Genomic DNA, 16,942 nt, shown 5'->3' on the forward strand with positions numbered 1-16,942 from the left:
ATGTCCGCCTTGGCCTTCCTAACAGCTCGCCTACAGGCCCGAGCTGAGGAGGTATACTCCTCTTTGGAGATTTCACCCCCCTTCCACCGGGCGTACGCCGCCTTTTTGGCAAGCAGGCAGTCCCGGACGCCCTTGGTGAGCCAGGGGGGCTTACGGACACTCCTGCCCCCCTTGCTTCTTGTCGGGATGGACACCCCTTGGGCCGTGAGTATCGTTTCCTTAAGTCAATATAGTTAGTCAAGTAAATGTATGGAGAAAGCAATACCATGTGTTCAAAACCAGATAATGGTACTTAAAAAAATACAGACAGACAATTTGGCCATGTGAGGGGTGGAGGAGCCGGGGAGCTAAGAAGAGAGATGTCTGCCGTTTGTCATGCTGCTCAAGTGATTGTGCAAGTTGCATGCATTTTCCCTGAACTCCTGCTAAGACACCCTAGTTAGAGAAACAAATTGCCCCTGAAGGCCAGAAAGAGAAGTTTTTCAGAGGTCTTTATCAGAACTAGTTGCTTGTCAATACCAGACTTGATTGGGGGAAAGACTCCAGATTGTAGGTCTTCGATTGCTGATGGAAAGCTTTTAACTGCTTCCTGCTAGTCTGTCACTTTGTACTAACCCTAAATAGCCGAGTTAAATTGAAGCCATGCTTCCAGTTCCCAGCCCACTCTTCTCCAGTTAATACTGGAAACACTTGCACATGGTAGGAATCAAACTGGCTAAACATTAAATCTTAAAGCCAAAAAAGATCTCAAGGCTTTTACCTAGTAATCACAGTGGTAATTTTTTTTTAACACAGCACAATAATCGGCTGCAAAGCCCCTGCTTTTGAATATAGTGCTATATGCAGTATGTGTACTATACTCATTAACAGCATCTTTGAATAAATGCTGTAGCCAGGCAATTCAGCATGAGTCAATCTGTTAGCTAGTTTCTCACAACTGCCTGGAAGAAACTGATGGACTAGCACTGAATGCAGCTGCTAGTGTATGCCAATCCATATGGCTGTTCAATAAGGATAAGTGTTAGCAATCTGGTTAATGCCACACTTCAAACCAGGACATAATCACCATCTTCTCAGGATGGTAATCTGGTGAAGAAGTCTCTAGTCCTAACTGGTAGGAGGTTTTTGGCTCCTTGACTCAAGTGATTCCTGTTTACCTAAGTGCAAGAATAAAAGAAATAAAAGCAAGCACTTCTCTTGTTCAGAAATTCTCAAGTCTACCACTCTCATTAGTTCTGAGCCCAAAAAGTTATCACTGCTCCCAGTTAGGGTCACATTCACAACTTCTCCAGGCTTTTTCCCTCACCACTCATCTCCAAAGGATTTTCTAGCCCTTGTGTTCAAAACCAGAGAAATCCCTCAGCTACCCAGCTTAGCTTTGACTTGCTATAGGTCCTCATCCTTAAGGGTTAACTTCTACTTTATTTCATAAAGAGTTTGACTGCACTTTGGTTGACTCTGAGAGTGCCTGTTCGGCACTGCTGTTGGACCTGAGACTTCACTGATGGCTGCCTTGACACTTATTAACACCATTAGGGGTAGGAATATATTGCTTTTCAAATTACATTTTAGATAGCATCTCATATAACCTTTTTATTCATGTTCATAGCTGTATATAACTCCATCCCCCCCCCTCCTTATCTAACCAGTTAAGCTGGGTGCTGTTTCTCATCCTCCCTGTCCCAGCAGTAATCCCAGCCTTGTGTACTCTTTTTGTGTGCATCTGCCTGTCTTCTTCCAGCTTCCCTCTTCTTATGGATGAAATCACCTCCTTGAGCTCATCCCTCTAAGGTCCTATGACATCATTCTTTAAATACCTCTTAAAAGATCCCCCTACCACCATCAAAAGGCTACTTGTAAAAAAAATCAAGGTGACATATATATACACTGTCTAGTGTTGTTCCCATTTCCCCCAAACCTCACCCATCTGCCTTTAGCCCTTGCCTGGCCTCAAAACTTACCTGTGGTCAATTCCATGAATTGGCTGAGTGCTCCTTGGCACAAGCGCAGTGGCCCATGGAATAGTGCAAAGTGCTCACTGTACTCTGGATGCTCCTATACATAAGTAAGAAACATTGATACCCTTTTGGGAGGGGTGTGCAGAGTTGAACAAATCACTGGGCTAAGGTCTCAGAGACTTGGGTTTGATTCCTAGTTCTGCAGAGTAAACTTGAGCGGGTTCCATCGCCTCTCTGTGCTTTGGTTTTGCCATGTGCAAAACAAGGATAACGATACTGCCCCATTGATATCTACATGTCAAAAGTGCACTAGAATAGTCAGATGTTGATATGATTCTGATAAATGCTGCTTATGAAGACCTGGCCTGTCAATCAAAGATTTTCAATACCATTAAATGTCACAGAACTGAGAAAAGTAGTGTTACTAAAAATCTGGGCGAAGTGGCCTCAGAGATAAATCCTTTCTAAACCCTTCATAATCTGCAACTGCTTTCATTTCCACATCTCTTTTAATAATAAAAAAATCACCTACCAAGAATAAGTATAAAATGCAAAGTATCGCCTATGCAAACATATTACTGACTTTTAAAACAAGCCTATTTAAATAATGTGAAAATATATTTTTAAAATGGAAACTCGTCAGGTTGGTTTAAAGCTAAATTAATGCAAATATTACATTTTTATCCTGTGTTACTCCCTTGAGAGGATTCACTGGGGAAGCAATTTGTTTCTTTTTAACTAAGACAGGAAGCTTTGAAGTCAGTGAGTTGTCTATATCTGCAAGTAGCCCACTTAATCTTGAGGGGGAGGGGAGGGAAGGTGTCATATCTAAGCTGGTGTAAATTTTTAACCGCTTGTAGATCTTTGCATTATTTACAGATGTGGCTAAACAGGGTTTCCAGTGAGCTGCCAAACCCTTATACAACAAAAATGCATGTATGGATGGTCCAGATGGGAATCTACTCCTGATTTTTATTGCAACTATTTTAGGATGACCCCAGTATTCATGGATGGCCTTACAAAGCAGCAATAACGGTTTATTAACTACATTGTCACATTCTGCATATGCCACAAGCTGCAGTAGTGTTGAGTGAGGATGTTCTAAGGCTGGCAGGTTGACACACAGTTGCTGGGATAGCTACTGTGTTGCTAAAATATAGTTCTTTTGACATGTTTAGCCTTAATCTATGCAGTTGATTCCTGCTAATAATAACAAGCCAGTGCCTGGTGTTGTGTTGTTCTCAAGTGGCTGTTGCTTTTATAGAGTGTCATCTGAATACGTGAGCTGGAAAAATATTCCCAAGGGAAATCTTGTTAAGAGGTTATTGCTCTTCCTAGATGTGGCTGCAAACAAGCCTAAATTGTATTACATAGTTCTTCTGAAGACATTTCTTCCCAGCCCTTCCAGTGTAGCTAAAACCCTGATGTATGGAAAGTTCTGTCTACGCTTCTTGGAGCATCATGTCCATTAAGTCTTCAACCATGTAATTTATAGCAGAAACCACCTTTACCACAGAAATATGTTATTGAAACTTTCTGTTTTATCACAGACTAGGCTCTCAGCTTGTGTCAATCAGTAGAGCTGCATTGATGTAGTATTAACTGGCAGGCATGATTCTCTTCAATTTCTGGCCTTAAGAGTCTAGGCTGGAGGTTTGCAAAGAAAAAACTTTGAAATGTCTGGAGAAGCGGTGTAATGAAGTTAGTGTCTGTCTGAAGATAGCTTGAAACAATGGGCCTAAAGGAAGAGTAAATTATCTGTTATTTCAGTTGGGGGCTCACTCTGTACTTGAGTGATGCAAAATTCAATGTTTGCCACTTGCTACTGGTTGCTGTAAAATCCAGTTAACAATCCGCAAAAATCCAAGCTCCCTCCACATCCCTCTTCTGCAGGTTCCATAAGCCTTCTTATAATCAGCTGCAGAAGCATTATATCTTTCCTTTGATAACTTCTGCAAGACACCTATGCAATTCTGATGCAAAATATTACAGAAGGTGGAAAACAAAAATGTTGGAGCCAGTGAAAAATAAATGTAGTAGTCAATCAAATGATAGAGGGGTTGCTATAGTGAATAATTCATGTTTATATCTGAAACAACAGAAGATATTTTATTTGGCCCCTGTTACCATGGTACCCACACACCTTACATCTCACAATACCTCTAAGAGATAGTGAAATATTATCCCCATTTTGCAGATGAGGAAATGAGGTTAGGCAAGAATGCTGCAGGGCTGGGAATTGATCCCACATTTTTGAGTGGTAGGTAGCCCTTGGAACAGCCTTTTTCTTAAGGGAGCACTAGAATTTTGTTTGATATGAAACTGTTGTATGATCTGCCATCTGCTGTAATGGATGGTCACAGAAAGCAGTCTCTCTTCACATCAAGTTCAAGGTTAAGTTCTCTGTGGCATATGTGTGGCTTTCTCCCAGTTCTCTCAGGCAGAAGCCCTGTGCTAAGAGTTTGGAATTGCTACTTCAAAAGGTGTCATACTAGTTCTACATCAGAACGATGAGCAGAGGGGCTGTCGCTGAGTTCATGGCTTGTTCAAATGCACTGTAATGGCAATTTATGTCAATGATTTACAATGTATATCCTAGCTTACAACAAATAGGATTGGTACTTGTTTTAAGAACCAGTCTGTGCTGGGTTGCCAACAAAAGATTTTTTATTTTTTTTAATGACAATCTGAACACTTTTTACTGACAAATGTTTTTTACTAACATATGTCTTATACAATGTAAATATACTCCTTCTACTAGGCCCTGGATGGTAATAACAAGGACCAGGTTCAAAATTTAGGGGGTTAACACCATCTTTCTTAATCTGACTTGAGTCACCACCTAAGAAATTGGGAAAATGAATTTTACCTGGGTGTTGTAAAGCAAAAAAACTTCTGCACTCACAAGCAACATTCCATTAAAACAGGGTTAATTACTAGGGGAAAAGGGATGAATATACAACCTTAGAGAAAGCTATGTCCATTAAACATTAAGTGAATCCCAAACAGTTAGACGTTTCAGTCACTAGCAGGCCAACCCAGGGGAGTTACTACCTAACCCTGTCAATTGTTATTTGCCCAGGGCTGCCATCTGTAGGCTTTACCTTCTGCAGTAACTAAAAGTAACCCCCAAACACTAGGACCTAGGCTCACAAACAGTAAAGCAAGCACTAGTAGCTCCCAAACCTCTGAACTTCTATACTACTGAGGGCATGCAAAGAAGAGGTGCAATCCCCTTCCCAACTGTGTTTATTAAGTAATTAACTTTGCCCTGTCCCTGTCTTTGACCTGACTACTTGAAACTTAGTAACATCAAAGGAACAGGGCTGTCTTTGCCCTGTTACACATAGCAGAACATAATCGTAGCTGAATCTATGTAATGTAAGCAGGGTTACATCAAGGAAATTCAAAGTACAAAAAATGCACACAACTAAGAAATACAAAAAACTAGAACTCTTGGTTATTTTAACTTAGAACTATTTTTAACCGTCCCCAGAATCCTTCTATTTGAAACATCAACACTGTCAACCACTGCAGTACTAATTAGCAGTACAAAATAACCCCCTTTGAGTCATGCAGCGACATCCTAGCTGCACTGTTCCCCTCCCTGTCCTACCTGATGCATCAGACAGCCATGTGCTGTGCAGCCTCATCTACCTTTGAGACAAGTAGCCATTATAGGCAGCACAGACAGATGCAGTAACAACCCATGGTTGGGTGGGAGGGAAAGAACTCTGAAGGCTCTAGTGGGATACAAAGTCTTGACAGAGCACCCTGAAGGCTGCTGTGCTCCTGCTCAGGGGTGGGCAAAATATGGCCCATGGGCCAGATCTGGACTGCCAAAGGATTCTATTTAGCCCATGGCAAGACTGTCAACTGTGCCCAATCCAAGTGCAGGGGGCAGTCCAGACCATGGCGTGTGTGGCTGATCCCACTACCTCTGGGAATAGAGGTGTCACCTAGTATAGTGTACAGCCCCTCCCCCACCTCATGCACAATTCTTGGGCACACCAGAAGCTGTAGTCCATGGGTCTGGGTGGTGCACCAGCAGGGCTGGAGTGACACAGCAGTGAGACTCAGCTTCCTGGCATTCCCTGCACTGGTAGCTCACTCTTGCCCTCGTACTCCGGCTGCCATGGCCAGTGTCCCTACTACCAGACCCAGCCTCACTGCCTAGACACCCTGGCCTGTCCATCCTGCACCCACTGTCAGGGATGCCAGATGGAGCAAGTGGGCAGGTGAGTGGGGTCTCCATGAAGACCATCCTGGGACCCCCATGGGCACTCATCTGGGAAGATGGGATGGGACTGTGTGCAGGTGGGAAGCAGCATCCAGGAGTGGGATGCACAGTGAGGGGTGGGATCACAGGGTGGTGATAGCACAGGGCTAGGGCCCAGGGAAGAGCCGTGATCCACTCCCCACACATCCTTGTGATGGGCACCACTTCTGCAGGCACGGGCCCTGTATTTCACCACCCTATGATCCTGGCCCCAGCTCCAACCTGGCCCCAGCTCCAACCTAACCCTGCCAACCTGGCCCCATCCTATCCACCCACCCGAGCATCCTCTGCCCATGTGGGTCCCAGACCAGTCTCCACTGATCCTAGATAGGATCAATTGGCATTTCCTTCCCCTCACCCCCACTGCTCTGGGTGGTGTAAACAGCCATGATGGGGGGCCAAAGCCAGGTCAGTACCCTCTCCCACCAGCCTTCAGCAGCTCACTAAAACTCTCCAGCTCAAATAATTGCCCACCCCTCAGATGACCTCATTCCAATGACAGATTTTCAGTCAGGCTCATGGTTTCTTACTTTTTTTATGGACAGCTGAATATTTTTGTCTTACCAGCTTTATGGATAAACATTTTTAGCTCTTGTTTTTATGAACTGTCTGTAAATTTAAGGACAGCTGGCAACCATGCCTGCATGGGTAATGTACTAGTTAAATTCCATAGTTCTTTAGTCACATGTATGATGTTGAAGTCAGTGGGAGCTGTAGAGGTATGTGACAGGTAAGCAACATAAAGTAAAATGTGTGTAAGTAAGAAAAGGAAATCTGAAAAAGAATTAATCTATTTATTAGCAAGACATAGCAGTCAGGAGCTAGCTTCAACTTTAGGGCTGAAGTTGCTTGTTTCTGCCAAATGTAAAGGGTTGTTTCTTAGAAAGGAATGCTGAGAAATTATCCCATGAAAGGGGAGCTCTCCAATAGGGAGAGTAATTTGAATCTAGTGGGTTATCAAGGAAGAGGCTTTTAGTGATGTTGTTATTTCTGTAAATAATGCTACACAGGAGTCATACATAGCTGTGGTAATTCACTATAAGAAGAGTCTGAAGAGCAGAAAATGCAGGTACTGAAATTAATGTAATGAATTGCTTACTGTAAAAACACATGAAAATGCGTGGGAATTTTCACACGCTCTGACTTTCTAATATCAGCATCAGAAAAGTAAATTACATTTACCAAAAATCTATTTTTTTAAAAAGATGGAAACTGATAGAAGGAGGCACTTTGCTGACACTAATATTTTCCCCACTTCTAAAGTCACTGCTACTGTGTAAGATTCATAGTCTATCTAAGCATCTGACATAACAGAGTATGATGAGTTTACACTTGCTTCTTCTGTGGGATGCAGCTTTCAGCATCACTGCAAAAGATAGATGAACTCATGACCATTTAGCAAATGCAAGTGAATTTTTTTACCAGTTTGTATAACTAGCTGAGGGGAAAGGGGACAAAATTAAAATATCATACTTCATATGTACACAGCATAGGGTGGCCGTCATAGAGGACAGCCCAATTGTCCTCTGTCCTCTGTTGATACGAAACCGGACACCTTTGTGTCCTCTATTTTTCTCTTGAAGAGAAAAATCACTAAAAAATCACTATTTTTCTCTTGAAGAGAAAAATAGAGGACACAAAGGCATCAGGTTCTGTATCAATAGAGGACAAAGGGCAGAGTAGCAGAAAACTGGAATGTCCTCTATGATGGCCGCCCTAACACAGCATGAAAGCAAATAAGGACAAATTTGTATTCAAGTTAATTGCAGTGGAAGGATACAGAGGAAAATTACCTGCAAACAACTCCAGCGTGGAAAGCAGCAAAATATATTCCAGATAATCAATTATACAAATACAGAGAATAATGTAAGCCTAAGCATAATTTGTAGGCCAACTATATGGCTGAGGACATGAAACCAGGATATGATTCCTTTGATCAATGGAGCCAATGTTTGTGCTAGGCATGCCACAAATTACCTCCACACCCTCCCCAAGTGTTACTCCAGTCATTTTCCCTTGTTCTGTCTACTGCTTAGTTTTCTGCTTCTTACCCTGTGACACCTGCCTGAGCTGGTGCTCTGCTTTCTGCTCCCTGACTTATCTACCACTTTGTCCCCTCCATAGTCTGTTGTGTGCCACACACAGAAGCTGCTCAATCTGTTTGTGGCACCCCTGCTACAGACTGGCCACTCCAAAATATAACCAAAAGCATTAGAGCCAAATGCTGATCCATGTAGTATGACCTTATTCTACTCCCCACTGGATATGTCTACACAAGACTCTTTACTGTGCAGTAGACTAACCTACTGTGTGGTAAAGCAATACTATTTAACCATATGCTAGGCTACTGCACAGTAAAATAGGCTAATGTGCAGTTATCTAATACCTGAAAATGCAGGGAGTAGATTAATTGTGCATTAGCTACTGCACAGTAGTGCACATGTACATATTGGCCAGGAGCAATTTGCTCTCAGTCAGCCAGGAGCAGGGGGCCCACTGCTGCCTGGCTAAGCCCCATGTGGCAGGAACTGTCCTGGCTGCAGGGGCAGCTGTCTTCCTACCACACGGGAGTCGGGACTACATGGCAGGGAAAGCTGTCCCAGCAGCCAGAACTGCTGCATTCCAGTCAGGTGGGGATCAGGACCCTCATGATCCCTATATGACTGCCAGGCAGCATTCCCACCTGGTGGAAATGCTTCTCCCAGCAGGGATACCTCTCCTGGCCATGTGGGAATTGGGTCCAGAGCTGGGACACAGCAGTCCCAGCTGTCCCTCTCCGTGTAAGGATTTGTACAAGCCCCCTGCCCCTTGCCAGCCCAGGCCTGGCACCCAGGGGAGCCTGGAGCTGCTCCTGACTGCTGCAATGGGGCAGAACAGGACAGAGGGGCAGGAACTTCCCTCATCTCACCTGCTCCAGTTGGGAGCAAATGTGATTCCAGGCTGGGGCACATGTAGACCCTTTCCCTGGGAGCCATTTACTTCTCCTTTTTTAATGCACAGTAACCTTACTGTGCATTAATAGCATTTGGAGATGGGCCCACTAGTATTGAAACCATGTGAAAGCTTTACTGTTGTAATGTGTTGCATTCTTTCTTGCATTCTTAATGTAGACGTCTACAATAGACTGGATACAGAGAAGGAGTTTCTTCAAAAACTGAGGATATGGACAGCTGAACCCAAACCCTCATGTAATTTATGTTGGTTTTATATAGCAATGTAAATGACATTGCAATCAGGAATGAACAGGTGTGTAGCTATCCAGGAAAAGTGCATATAGTAGGCAGCTATTACTGCATGTTGCAGCTGAGAGGTAGGGAGATAGATAATAGCCTGTTTGCCTTCAGAAACCCAGGTTCCATGAGGATTAAACCTAAACCAGTGTACTTTACACTAGTAGGGTACAGCTATACATGTGCTTTACTGTGCAGTAGATTAATCTGCTGCACAGTAAAGCGTGACTGCCTATACATACACAGCAATTAGGCTAGTGTAGACTAATTTACTGCACTGTTGGATAGTCCCATCAGACACAAATATTATCCAACAGTGGAGAAAATTACTCTGCTTAGATGCACATGTAGACAGTGATATCCAGCTTAGTTTTTTCCAGCTCAAAATATACCAGAGTTTAGTCACTTACATTAATTGCACATGAAGATGCACCCATAGAGTTTTCCTTTGATTCTTTCAGGAGTAATTCTCTACTGGATTGGGCAAAGTTATCTCAGCTTCCAATTTTGGTGCCATCTGTCTGCCACTTTTATATAAATGTAATGTGATTCTACCAGAGTAAATGTGTTGCCTGTCCATATTTGGGGGTTGGGTGGAGGAAGTGATCTCAACAGTGCGATAGCTAGATAAATGACCTTGTTATTGCAACCATCAAGTCAGCAACTTTTACAAGCAAGGAGTTTACACAACTATTAGATTTAATAGTGACATCTTAATTAATTCAACAAAAGTGAATTCAATTGCAGAGAAAGAAAATGATCATGAGAGCAGGAAGGTTCTGATGGGCCATGTTGGACCTAAATCATTAATATGGGGAGTGGAAACTTGCAATCCTGTTAGAAAGCAATAATATAAGGAGAGTATGAAAAGCTGCTAGGAACTGGTCAGACCTTATTTAATATGTATCAGAATGGATTCTTATTTAAACTTATGAAGTACTAAGCTTATCCATACAGCTCTTCCGCCTACTCCCACTCCCTTGTGTCTTCCAATTCACAGTCTATCAGTTTCTTACACCTTTCATAACTCTGATGTACGTGAGCAGAGTGATCTAAATACCTCTGTAGTTCCAGAAGCCTGACTGTGTTTTCACACTGCTCCTAACTCCAATAAATCAAAGCTCTCAGATCTGTGGACTGCATCTCCAATAAAAGTCCTTTGGTAGGGAACGGTTGCTGTTTATGCATTTTTTACAGCCATGAATCTCCTGGATGGCATTCCTGCTGACTGGAATGCCTTGCAGCAGTTATATAATTGCAAGTAAAAATTTCACTGGCTTGCCAAATTACTGAACCAGAAGGGTTTGCTTACTAAAGAACCAGAGGGTAGAATTTGGAAGTAAGAAATCAAGGCAAGAGGCCGTATAGTGTTGGACTGAGATCAGCATTTTGATTATCTTAAGAATTTGTCAAGGAAAAGAATTAAGGTTATGTTGAGTGCTGGGCAAATAAATAAGAACATATATTTTACTCAATGAATTTCACTGTTTCCACTGATTAGGAATTTCCTACTAACAAATCAAGGCTTTACCGGAGGACACTCACTAGACAATCTCTGCAAATAGTTCTTGAGTTGGGGCTTTAGAATGAGCAATTCATTACGAGTTTTTGCTATTCCAATAAAAACTTGCAGCAAAAAAGAGTAACAACATCCACAAAAAGTAATAATACAGAAACTGTAAATGTACAAGTCTTGCTATCCCCTGGAGACTTGGGAGACAGGGTGGGTTTTTTTTAACTCCTCTGCTCTTTACAGTTCTATTCAGAGCTGAGATACCCCAGTGATCTTAAAACTTGAGCAAGGGAGATGAAATTTGCCGTGTTTTAAATGGATGTTTAAGTCATATGCTATGTTCTGGTTTTCTTATTGGATGAATACGAATCATTAGGATCAAGTTTCTGATAGGCATATTCATCTTCATATACTTTAGATTTCCTTTTTGCAAATCTTGAGCAGAAAACTAACCTAAGAAAATGAGATCTTATTGCTTTTATCTTCATCATCCTACTTTCTCTCCATTATACTGCAGTAGATCCCTACTATCCATATAGGGTTAGGTTGCATAGCTCTTGAGAAGCTAAGATTTTGCAAACCAACCAGGGATCATACACAACTGCAGCAAACACCTGTGTGGGACCACTAAGGTGCTCCAGCTGATGGCTGAAGATTTCATTTCAAATTGTACAGCTGTGTGGGACCACTGATGAGCATCTGCTGAATGGAGAGGCCTTTGTGCCCTTTGAAGTAAAAGCTGCAGCAAACAGCTGTGCAGCTTGTCCTGCACTTAGCAAGCCACCCTGAAATGAATAATCAGGGTTCTGCTGTAATTGTTCTATTCATATGTTGCATCCTACCAGGGAGTGTATACTCTTCAAACCAGAGACAGTATTAGCTTAAAGGATGGCATAGGACCATGGAAAACTGATCTCATTCTACAAGACAAATAATAAAAAAAGCTAAAGTGACTCTCCAGCATGACCTTTCAGAGATGTTGGGAGAAGTTATTTACCTTATGGCTGACAGTGCTTTAAATATATTGTATCTTATATCTGGCACAGAACATCCAGAAACCTAGTTAAAGTGAAAGGATGAGAAGTTTATATAAGCACCAGATACAGTGGAATTGTAACATGGGTGAGGCCCTGGTCCAGGACTCAGAAGATTTGGGTTCAAACTCTGCCTCTGCTACTGACTCCAGTTGGCTTTGGGCAAGTCACGTAGCTTCTTCTCTTTAAAATAGGGGTGTCACAGCTCCCCAAGGTTTGCTTGGAGGATAATGTCCATGATTTATGTCTCTGAGGGACAAAGCACCATGCTTTCAAAGTAATTTAGTTCTTAATCCTAAATGAAGTCAGAGGCACTTAGGTGACTGCATACATATGAAGATTTGGGTGAAAGTTACACTGGTGATAGGAGATCATCAAATGTTTTTATGGATACGAATGGTAGCAGGATATAGGATGCATTGATAAGATGCTATAAAGGAAGAAGAGAGAAGGAGGAAAAGGAGAGGCAAGATTTAAAAAATTCTATGCTTTTACAAGTGAACTCATTGACTAATAAATGGTTTTACAGGGCAGTCTCAAACACCTTTCAATTCTGTTTTAGATACTTGTCCATTACCATATATCAGAATGTCTGGAACCTGACTTCTTCTCTTTCACAGCCTCACTGAGGTCAGGATCAGGGCAGAAATTGCTCTGAAGTTTGTATTCAAACTCTGCAATGTAGGTTTAGTTATTAATAATGAACGCACAATATGAGATGACCTTGAGCCCCATGGTGGATTAGGTAGACAACAATGGCAGAAACCACATTACGTGATGAGCTTCTTTTTTCCTTCCAGGTTACGTCACATTGCTTTTGCCAGGCTGAGCATTATCACGAGGGCACTTTCATATGAATGTGAGCACTTTGGCCCCGCTGACCTCTGTGAGTACTTCCACCCATCACAAATGCTCCCCCATGACTTTTGCAGCACTTGCTGTTATTAGCCAATTCCCGTACTTGTGACCTTTTGACCTTGCGGCACTTTAGTGGAAACAGCTAACAAAACAACAAAGCAAGAAAAAAAAATGTAGACAGGTTGAGTCAGTGGGCCTAAGTTTGGGAGAACTTGACAATGAGGAAATCAGGTAATTTGTGACAAAAAATGGTAATTAAGCAGCCCCTTTTTCTCTTGCTGTTGAAATGCACAGTTGCTTTTAATAACTTTTTAAACCTCAGCTCTTTTATACCTGACTAATAACCATCATAATCATCACCTAGGATTCTCTGGGAGTGATTTGTGAATGTGCTTTGTATAGTAGGAAGAAAAGCAAAGCTACTTGACAGAACATCAAAGGCTCGAGCCACTGAAGTTTTATGCAGCCCTTGCTGAACCTTTCATGCTTGAAACAATGATGAAAAATGACTGTCAGCTATGAAACCAAATTACATCAATTCATTGCTTTTTCTATTTAGAAAGCATGACCCGACCCACCACACACAACTTCTTCCCCAACCACAAGCATTCTATCAGGATGAAGACAGAAAGGGAACTTGATCAGTGCCGTACAAGATGGGGCTATTGTATTTCATGATTATTCACATAAGTGTCTGTGAGGGGAGATGGGTAACAAATAAAATCAGGCAGGTCAATGACCAATAACTGTGTTCTGATTATTTTTATATAACAGATGTATCTAATAAAGTATCTGTTCTTCAGGCTATCCAGGGGGAATTCTCAGCATGGAAGAGTTGAAATGGAAGCTAAATGTTACTCTAGGCTTTACCTCCACAGACATGCAGCTGCAGGTAATTTTTCTGGCTATAAATAAAGTGATCCTTAAAGGCGGCTGCTGCTGAGAAACAGAAGTTTAGGGGTGATTTGGCTCATCGTCTCTACTGTAATCTATTCTTGATGAGCATCCTGTTTAACTGCTCCTGCACCTGCTTATTTTCCAATGCATAAGCCTCCTCGATGTAGCAAAGTAAATAGCTGCCGGATCCTAGAAGCAGGAAAGAAATGAAGTGAAGGTCTCAGTTATCAAAGCTGAGTACAGGTGGTGATCTCCCCCTCAGCTAGGGTTACCATATTTCCAGTTTCAAAAAAAGGACACCTGTGGGGGGCACATGATTGTGTGGGGGGTAGTGATATGCCCATGCCCTGCCCCTTACTCCCAAGCAGCAGCCCCCCGGCCCAGCCCTACTGCTGCCCCTCACTCCTGACCCACTATACCTTGCCCCGCAGACCATGCTGGTGCCCCTCCCTCCCAACCTGTGGCTCCCCATCTGCTGATACCCCTCAGTCCTGACCCACAGCCCCCTGCCCCCCCAACCCTGCTGTCCATGTAGCTCTCACACACACATGCACACTCTCTCTCTCTTTTACCTGCCTGCAGCTGCTGGGGCCATGCACAAAGCATGTGATGCTCCAGCTTCAAATCACCTTCCCCCTGTGTCCCCAGCCCCAAGCAGCTCTTTGCTTGGGCCAGCCAGACATGCTGGCAAAAAGCAGCAGCAGAGCAAAACCGTGGACATTTGCTTGCATTTCAAAAACCTGCCCAGACAGAGGATCATAAAAGAGGACGTCTGGAAAAACCCAAACATATGGTAACCCTACCTTCAGCTGCAGACAGGGCACAGTTAGAGTGCAAATTGCAATCCATTCCCGTTCTGGGTGTAATGTTTTGTGTGCACGATGTAGATTCACATTTGTGGAAATTCAGTCCTGGGAGAGCAGAGTCATACATGGAAAGTGTGGTTGAATATGGGGCATCACAACAGGTTCAATTTTGATTTACTTAATCTTTAATAATGACCTCATCTGAATCCCTTTGGGACAAACGCTACTTACTGTGGCACAGTTGCCAGTTTCCATTCAAATTCCCCCCGGGTCAGAACAACCGGGGCAGCGGGGGATTTTATTTGTGTATTTATTTACTTATTTATTTGTGCTTTTCTCTGTAGTGTGGGGCACTATCTCCTTCCTAGGATGATCTAGGCACATTTTCTGTATTAGATTTCTTGCCATTGCAGGGGCCAACAGCATTGATGGTGCCCTTTTCTCTCCTGTTTCCTTTCTCTGGCACACTGTAGGTTTTTGGGACTTAGGGCTTTTGTTTGTTTTAGAGCACTAGGGAGACGCTTTGTGAATGTGGTGTGCAGGAGGGGTTGGAGTGCATGTTGCAGAATGGGGCTTGTCATTTTGCCAAAACTCGGTGATGATTTAATCCATAGGTTTAGAGAAGTCATGTTGCAATATAGTGATTATAATGTGAACACAACATTATAATATGCATAAAACATGGGCTCACACAAACATATGAGAGCCTTCTTGAGGGTTTGTTAATTCTGATAAGGCACTATTCAATGATTAGTCACACAGGCCATAATATACGTGGATATTCTTCTCCTCTCACCCTCCTATTCTTCCTCTTTCCTCTTTTCCTCCCCTCCGTTCTCTCTACTGCTTTTCTCCAGTGAAGAAAATGGAGGAAGAAAATAAAGAAAAAAAATTCAGCCTAGAAGGAAAAGGTTATAAAGCTAAATGGTACCATTCAGATGTGATTCATTTATAATTATGCTGCGCAGTAATAGGTTTTGCATGTTGATAAGATGTTGTCACCTTCTCTGCTCACAATGTTTCTGTGTTTTTCCATAGTTTCCCTGAAGAATGGAATAACAATAGTTATTGCTATCCTGAGTATCTAAATGCTTTATTAATTAAGCTTCATATTGCCTCTTAGTTTGAGCAGTTAGCCAATATTCAAGGCTCTGCAGGCTTGTTTCTGGCAGGGCAAGAAAGGGATGGGTTGAGTCAGGTGTATTTTGGGTATAATCCTGTTTATTTTTAAAGAAAGCACACAAAGTCCTGTTTCCTGTTAAGTTAACTGGAAAACAAGACTAGCCTAAGGAAACCTGCTTCATTTCTGGGTCATGGTCATAGCTGCTTTGTCTGGCTTTCTCTGCCTGTTGCAACCCAACACACTAGTTAAGTGTTTGCAACTAGCGTGACCCCGGTTAATCTAGCTGCATAAACTCTTCTTAGGACTTGGGTGATATCTTCCATTGTCTACTGCTCTTTTCATGCATAACTATGGTCTTATTCTTATGCTGATTTCACCGTAACACCTCATAACATCTCGAGGATGCAGATAAGTGTTATTACCCGCACTTTGCTATGAAGGAACAGATCTGAGTGACTTGAAGTAAAGGCTGAGCCAGGAGAGCCATTGCTCCGTACTCTAAATCTCCCCTACTTTGTACATGAACATTTCACCCCTTGTGAATATCTATATCAACTATAATGACACAATTATAAAAACAGGACTGACTCCAAGCATTGATTACTGAATAGGAAAGTCCTCGCTCTCAGAGCCGACTGACAAGGAGAGAAAGAGAGCAGGTGAAACTTAGCTGGCATGGGGTAGGGCAGTACTTTCTAGATAAGCAGGAGCCAACATCAGATTACTGCCCACATGCAACAAGGTGTAGGAAGGAAGGAGGAGCCAGAGGAAAGTTGGTTCTTTCTGTGGACTGCTCCTGGTATGGTATAGCCATGTGGCACTCCTCACATGGAGCATCTGGAAAAATGGAGCCTTTAAATTATGAGCTATTAACAGCAAGGGAAGTTTTCTTGCAAAACACAGCATACAATGGTGGTGCCATTCAAGTAATCTATACTAATAAGGTTTTAAAGAGCCAAACGTTCCTGGTTTTGTTAAGAGAAGACAGGATCAAAATGTACAAATATCAGACAGAGGTGATGAAAAAAGCTCAAAGATGAATTGGTATAGTTAGTGTGATACAACGCAATACAGAGGATAATAGGATGAAAATAAAAAAAGGAGAAACTTACACGGAATATTTTTTTAAAGTACTTCCTTGCAGGACATATGTCAAGCAGTGGAAAAGCTTCCTGCAAGATGAAAGACCCCAACACTTAGGCTATTTGAAATAGAAGGGACACAAAATAATAGCAAAGGTGTGC

The sequence above is a fragment of the Gavialis gangeticus genome, unplaced genomic scaffold, assembly GCF_001723915.1.
Source record: "Gavialis gangeticus isolate Ggan-Ray unplaced genomic scaffold, GavGan_comp1, whole genome shotgun sequence".
In the NCBI taxonomy this organism is placed as follows: Eukaryota; Metazoa; Chordata; order Crocodylia; family Gavialidae; genus Gavialis; species Gavialis gangeticus.